Raw genomic sequence first — 7,547 nt, forward strand, 5'->3', positions numbered from 1 at the left:
CTCTCGGGGGGTGCCCTGAAGAAGGAAGGAGCTGAGTCAGGGGAAGTAAGAGCAAAGGGGCTGTAGGCACCTGGAGGGACCTCAACGGACCCACGTGGGAGTCAGGCTGAAGCCACTGAGCAGGTCTTTGGGCAGGGAGACCTCCTGGTCCCTCGGGACACAGGAGGAGCGGGGACAGACTGTGTGGTCCCAGCTGCCTGGGCTCAGAGGCTGCATCTGTCAGTTACGAGTCTATGACATTGATCAAGATCCGAAAGTGCTGTAAGATGGGGCTTCTAATACCCTCCGAGCTTGTGTTAAAATTAAACATGATAGTCTTTTGTTCAGGCCCGTGACACTGGCAGAATGAGCAAGTGTCGCGGTCTTCATACTGCCAGGAATTTCTGTAGCCACCGACAAGCCCAGAAGCGGCTGATAAGTAGTACAAGAAACCCCATTTGGGCACAGCCCTGAAGGCCAACCCTTTTGGAGGCACTTCTCAAGCCAAGAGAATTGTGTTCAAAAAGTAGAGGTTGAAGCCAACCAACCAAATTCTGCCATCAGGAAATTGTCAGGGTTCAGCTTATCAAGAATTGCAAAACACCACAGCCTTTGTACCCAGTGATGGTTGTATGAATTCTATTGAGGAAAATTATGACATTCTGGTTGCTGGATTTGGTTGCAAGGGTCATGCCATTGGTGACATTCCTGGATTCTGCTTTAAGGTTGTCAAAGTAGCCAGTGTCTCTCTTTTGGCCTTATACAAAGGCAAGAAGGAAAGACCAAGATCATAAATTTGGATAATGAAAGCATGATAGTAATAAAATTTTATATACCAAAAAATATTAAATATGATAGTTAAGAAAAAACACATCCTGGCACACAGAGCAGAATAAGGGGCGGCTGCTGTTTATTGGGGCGCTTATCACCTTACACCTCTGCACTTCTTGATGCTCGATATCATAGGCACTTGTTACTGGCTGTGCTCAGTCACGTCCGACTCTTTGCAACCCTATGACTGTAGCCTGCCAGACTCCTCTGTTCATGGGATTCTCTAGGCAAGAATACTGGAGTGGGTTGCCATTTCCTCCTCCAGGCATCTTCCCAACCCAGACAAGGAACTTGCCTCTCCTGTGTCTTCTGCAGTGGCAGCCAGATTCTTTACCACTGAGGCTGGGAAGCACCTGTCACTGGCTGATAAGATCAATTTCCTCAACCCCCCAGGGGGCGCTTGTGGTAAGGAATCTGCCTGCAACTGTAGGATACCCAAGAGGTGAAGGTTTCATTCCTGGGTCAGGAAGATCCCCTGGAAGAGGAAATGGCAACCCACTCCAGTATTCCTTCCTGGGAAATCCCATCCTCTGTCCATGGGGTCCCAAAGAGTTGTCATGACTGAACACACACAAACCCCTCAGACCCCAGGCACAGGAAGACTCCATTCACAGCCCTGTTATAGACTTGTGCTTGGCCAGTGGCCTGGAGCTCCTTGAGCTTCCCTGTGCAGGAGCGACTCCTGAAGTTACTGCTGAGCTGCTCATCCTGTACGGTTCCCAGGATTTCCCTCCCAGCAAGCCACACCTTGGGACTCAGGCTCAGGTTTGTGATGAACTAAGGCTGTGGTGGTTTAGTCACTAAGTCATGTCTGACTCTTGTGAATCCATGGACTGTAGCCTGCTAGGCTCGTTTGTCCATATGGGATTCTCCAGGAAAGAATACTGGAATGGGTTGCCATTTCCTGCTCTAGGGATCTTCCCAAACCAGGGATTGAACCTTGTGGCTTCTGTATTGGCAGGGAGATTCTTTACCCCCAGAGCCACCAGGGAAGCCCAACTAGGGTGGGCTGGTATGAAACCTTCAAGGACAACTGTGCTATACTGAACGTCACCACCAGGGGGCAGAAGAATCCATGTATCCAGGTGAGCAGCATGGAAAGGCTATGGAATGAGGGGACAGGAAGACCTCTCAGCAGACAAGAGGTATCACAGGCCCCCAACTTACCCACCTCATCTACACCCTAGACACAGAAGAACACACTCCTGCTCCTATAGAATCACCTGATTTGCTTACTCTGTTCCTCGTCCAGATAGAGTCCTTATAGCTTAAACATGACAAAGGATTGTGGTTTGTAAAATTACCAGGGGAGCTCTGTAAATCCCAGTGCTGAAGCCTCATCTCAGATAAATTAGAATCTCGGGAGAGGGAAGGCAGGAGGCAACGCTTTTTAAAACCCTAGAGGTAATTCCACCCTGCAGCCAAGAGAGGACCTCTGTTGGAAGCAAAAGATCTCATTTCTTCCCAAATGGCAGCTGCTTTCATTGCTAGAAAATGTTTGTCACTCAGTCTTGTCTGACTCTTTGCAACTCCACAGAATAGGCCACCAGAATTCCCTGGAATTCTCCACATAAGAATACTGGAGTGGATTGCCTATTCCCTTCTACAGGGGCTCTTTCTAACCCAGGGATCAAACCCGGGTCTCCTCCATTGCAGGCAGATTCTTTACTGTGTGAGCCACCAGGAAAGCCAAAGATGGTTTGATTTCTTCCTAATTTGTTACTGACCCTCCCCAGTCAGACCCAAATGGGGGGCTGAGAGTCCTTTAACCAGGTTTGTGTGTGTGCTTAGTCACTCAGTCATGTTTGACTCTGCAACTCCATGGACTGCTGCCCTCCAGGCTCCTCTGTCAGTGGGATTTTCCAGGCAAGAATACTGGAGTGGGTTGCCATTTTCAGCTCCAAGGGATCTTCCTGACTCAGGGATCAACACAAATCTCCTGCACTGGCAGGTAAGTTCTTTACTGCTGAGCCACCTGGGAAGCCCCTCTGCCAGGTGTGGCTTGTACCAATAGAATGTTCTCTAGAGGACACACTTTCCTAAAAGTACCCTTGGGACTGCTGTGTGTGATTCCTGTCAGCTGGGGGATGGGTGGGTTCTCACAGAACAGGCTCAACTATGCTGCCCATGGCTCCAGATCGCAGTGCTGGGCTCATTATCTCTGCACACGGCCCCCTGGCTGCCATCTTGAATCACAGTGCCAGGCACAGAGACTCTGCACACGGCCCTCAGACACGAGGTGTCAGTACAGGCATTTCACACCAGGGAGTCTCGTCTGAATGACTAGGTGCAAGGCCTCTGCATGATGCACCCTGTGAGCAAGTGAAACAAGACTCAGCACAAAGGAAGAGAAAAAAAGGTAACACTTTATTTCGTTATCCAGATTCTACTTTTACTCCCATGGAATTGTTGATGGGCTTTGTCAGTGACTGTTCCATCACAGCCCAGCCTCCCTGAATATTAAGGGCCCCACCTCACCTTTAATGACTGTTTCCTTTATTACCTGTGGAGATCATCTTGATGAAGAGAAAGAGACCAATTTCTCCTCTAAGCCTGAAAGTCCAAAAGGGAAAAATATTGATATAATCAGTTTTGGTTTTTTACCCATAAGGTAACTCCCTCTTGGCTGGGGCTTGATGTTGCTCCTGAAATAAGTGGGAGTCCGTGGTGCCCTTCATTTGAGGAAGACAACCTGGTATTGCTTAAATGGGAAAGGGAAGGACCTAGGCATCAGGGTACATGGAGAACCAGGTCTGGATTCCAAGATGACAGGCTAAGATGGCCTCATCACTATGGAAACTGTTTCTATGCTTGTGAGACAGGAAGGAAGGGCACACAGATATTGAGAAAAACAGGTTCCCACAAAAACTGGCTTGAACCAGCTAAAATCAAGATGGTGTTGGGTATGGTCTGGCCTGTGACCTCTAAATCATTACACCTTCATTATAACACTAAAATTCATTCCCCTGTCACCACGACAGGTGCTGTGATAGTTTCAAGGCTTACCACAGAAGGCCAAAAATGGATATTGAAGGAGGGGGTCTGGCTACTCACCACTCAGAAGCCAATAAAGAGGCCAGGTTGGTGGAAAGGAACATTTACTTTATTTTGGATGCCAGTATGTGGTGGGCGGGGGGAGGGTGGGCACCTGTCCAAAGGCTGACTGCCTCCTCCCTTGACAATGAATGGACAAGACCTTTTACAGACAGAGGGAGAGGGTTATGTGTAGAAACAGCAGAGTCAGCGATGACAGTCATCTTGAAATTGGTCATTGGTGGTCTGACCAGTGTCATCTTGATTGTTTTAATTATAGTTACTGTTCAGTTCCAGGGTTAGTTTGTTCCCATTTCTCGAGGTCAGTTCTCAGGACTGTGGCAGCTTATGTCATGGCTACAGTCTGGTCATTATGTAGTTCTTTACCTGGTGGGGTTTTCAGTACCTGTAAGACAGCTCACAGGATATGGCTCAGAATATTATTTATAGCCCTTGAGAAGGAATTAAGAGGTCCTTGACTATGCTTAATAACTAAATTATTACTATTGGTCTCCTTTGACTGTTTTCCTTTGCTTCTGCATGTTCTCACTTCTGGGATTAAATTTATTCTTTGGCTAAAGATTTTCCACAGACAAAAGGCAGGCACAGGACATGGCGGGCAAGGACTATAGGGTCCTGCTCCATTTTAAAGGTGTGCAGTGGTTCAGTTCTTGGAAACCCCTGTCCCTTCCCTGGAATAGCAAGAATATTCATTCCACTCATTATCGTATGAAATTATCCAGCTCATGACAACTAACAACCCCATACGCTGGGTTCTCTTGCCTTCTGAGAAGGTCAACAATCTGGCTATGGAGTGTGTGTCTCCATGAATAAGTCCATTTTCTCTCTACTTCAGCTCCCTCTTCAACTTTCTCCTGCAGGAAGCCAAAGACCCTCACTTGAATGCTGATCCCTGGTACTGCCACATCTCCCAGGATGAGGTATTTCCTTTTCCTGCACCACTTGTAATGTGGAGGATGAAGAATAGGAACTATAGATCTAACTCAGACTGAAATTGAAGAAAATAGGGAAAACCACTAGAACATTCAGGTATGACCTAAATCAAATCCCTTATGATTATACAGTGGAAGTGAGAAATAGATTTAAGGTCCTAGATCTGATAGATAGAGTGCCCGATGAACTATGGAATGAGGTTAATGACATTGTACAGGAGACAGGGATCAAGATCATTCCCATAGAAAAGAAATGCCAAAAAGCAAAATGGCTGTCTGGGGAGGCCTTACAAATAGCTGTGAAAAGAAGAGAAGCAAAAAGCAAAGGAGAAAAGGAAAGATATAAACATCTGAATGCAGAGTTCCAAAGAATAGCAAGAAGAGATAAGAAAGCCTTCTTCAGCGATCAATGCAAAGAAATAGAGGAAAACAACAGAATGGGAAAGACTAGAGATCTCTTCAAGAAAATTAGAGATACCAAAGGAACATTTCATGCAAAGATGAGCTTGATAAAGGACAGAAATGGTATGGACCTAACAGAAGCAGAAGATATTAAGAAGAGGTGGCAAGAATACACAGAAGAACTGTACAAAAAAGATCTTCACGACCCAGATAATCACGATGGTGTGATCACTGACCTAGAGCCAGACATCCTGGAATGTGAAGTCAAGTGGGCCTTAGAAAGCATCACTAGGAACAAAGCTAGTGGTGGTGATGGAATTCCAGTTGAGCTATTCCAAATACTGAAAGATGATGCTGTGAAAGTGCTGCACTCAAGATGCCAGCAAATTTGGAAAACTCAGCAGTGGCCACAGGTCACTTTTCATTCCAATATCAAAGAAAGGTAATGCCAAAGAATGCTCAAACTACTGTACAATTGCACTCATCTCACACGCTAGTAAAGTAATGCTCAAAATTCTCCAAGCCAGGCTTCAGCAATATATGAACTGTGAACTTCCTGATGTTCAAGCTGGTTTTAGAAAAGACAGAGGAACCAGAGATCAAATTGCCAACATCTGCTGGATCATTGAAAAAGCAAGAGAGTTCCAGAAAAACATCTATTTCTGCTTTATTGACTATGCCAAAGCCTTTGACTGTGTGGATCACTATAAACTGTGGAAAATTCTTCAAGACATGGGAATACCAGACCACCTGCTCTGCCTCTTGAGAAACCTATATGCAGGTCAGGAAGCAACAGTTAGAACTGGACATGGAACAACAGACTGGTTCCAAATAGGAAAAGGAGTATGTATATTGTCACCCTGCTTATTTAACTTATATGCAGAATACATCATGAGAAACACTGGACTGGAAGAAACAAGCTGGAATCAAGATTGCCAGGAGAAATATCAATAACCTCAGATATGCAGATGACACCACTCTTATGGCAGAAAGTGAAGAGGCTCTTGATGACAGTGAAAGTGGAGAGTGAAAAAATTGGCTTAAAGCTCAACATTCAGAAAACGAAGATCATGGCATGTGGTCCCATCATTTCATGGGAAATAGATGGGGAAACAGTGGAAACAGTGTCAGATTTTATTTTTCTGGGCTCCAAAATCACTGCAGAGGGTGACTGCAGCCATGAAATTAAAAGACGCTTACTCCTTGGAAGGAAAGTTATGACCAACCTAGATAGCATATTCAAAAGCAGAGACATTACTTTGCTGACAAAGTTCCGTCTAGTCAAGGCTATGGTTTTTCCTGTGGTCATGTATGGATGTGGGAGTTGGACTGTGAAGAAGGCTGAGCACTGAAGAATTGATGCTTTTGAACTGTGGTATTGGAGAAGACTCTTGAGAGTCCCTTGGACTGCAAGGAGATCCAACCAGTCCATTCTGAAGGAGATCAGCCCTGGGATTTCTTTGGAAGGAATGATGCTAAAGCTGAAACTCCAGTACTTTGGCCACCTCATGTGAAGAGTTGACTCATTGGAAAAGACTCTGATGCTGGGAGGGATTGGGGGCAGAAGGAGAAGGGGACAACAGGATGAGATGGGTAGATGGCATCACTGACTCGATGGACGTGAGTCTCAGTGAACTCCAGGAGTTGGTGATGGACAGGGAGGCCTGGCATGCTGTGATTCATGGGGTTGCAAAGAGTAGGACACGACTAAGCAACTGAAATGAACTGACTGATGCTAAGTCACTTCAGTCGTGTCCGTCTCTCTATGACCCCAGAGACAGCAGCCCACTAGGTTCCCCCGTCCCTGGGATTCTCCAGGCAAGAACACTAGAGTGGGTTGCCATTTCTTTCTCCAGTGCATGATAGTGAAAAATGAAAGTGAAGTTGCTCAGTTGTGTCTGGCTCTTAGCGACCCCATGGACTGCAGCCTACCAGGCTCCTCCGTCCATGGGATTTTCCAGGCAAGAGTACTGGAGTGGGGTGCCATTGCCTTCTCTGCAGGTTTTCCATTAGGACTCTGTAATTTCTTACTAAATTTAGCTCTTGATTTGAAACTTACCAGAAATCTGTTCTTGACAAAAGTCCTTCCCATCAATCTTCTTAAAAATGAAGCACTTTTACAAACACATCTGATTAGAGCAACAACTGTTTGTATGAAGAAAGACTTTTTGCATACACATGCATGCCTTACAGGTTAATAAACTGTTTTTCTCTTGTTCATCTATCTTACATCAATTGAATTTCCCAGCCCCAGCCAGAGAGCCTAGAAGAGTAAAACAAAAAGGAATTTTCTCCTCCCTTACATGGTAAAATATACATAACACAAGTAAACTATTTTAACCATTATTT

General features: G+C 45.6%; 1 pseudogene; it reads left to right on the forward strand.

The window, feature by feature from the left end:
• The first annotated feature begins 345 nt into the window (after positions 1 to 345).
• LOC129624175 (40S ribosomal protein S23-like) lies at positions 346 to 773 on the forward strand (annotated as a pseudogene).
• The last annotated feature ends 6,774 nt before the right edge of the window (positions 774 to 7,547 follow it).

The sequence above is a fragment of the Bubalus kerabau genome, chromosome 12, assembly GCF_029407905.1.
Source record: "Bubalus kerabau isolate K-KA32 ecotype Philippines breed swamp buffalo chromosome 12, PCC_UOA_SB_1v2, whole genome shotgun sequence".
Taxonomy (NCBI): Eukaryota; Metazoa; Chordata; class Mammalia; order Artiodactyla; family Bovidae; genus Bubalus; species Bubalus kerabau.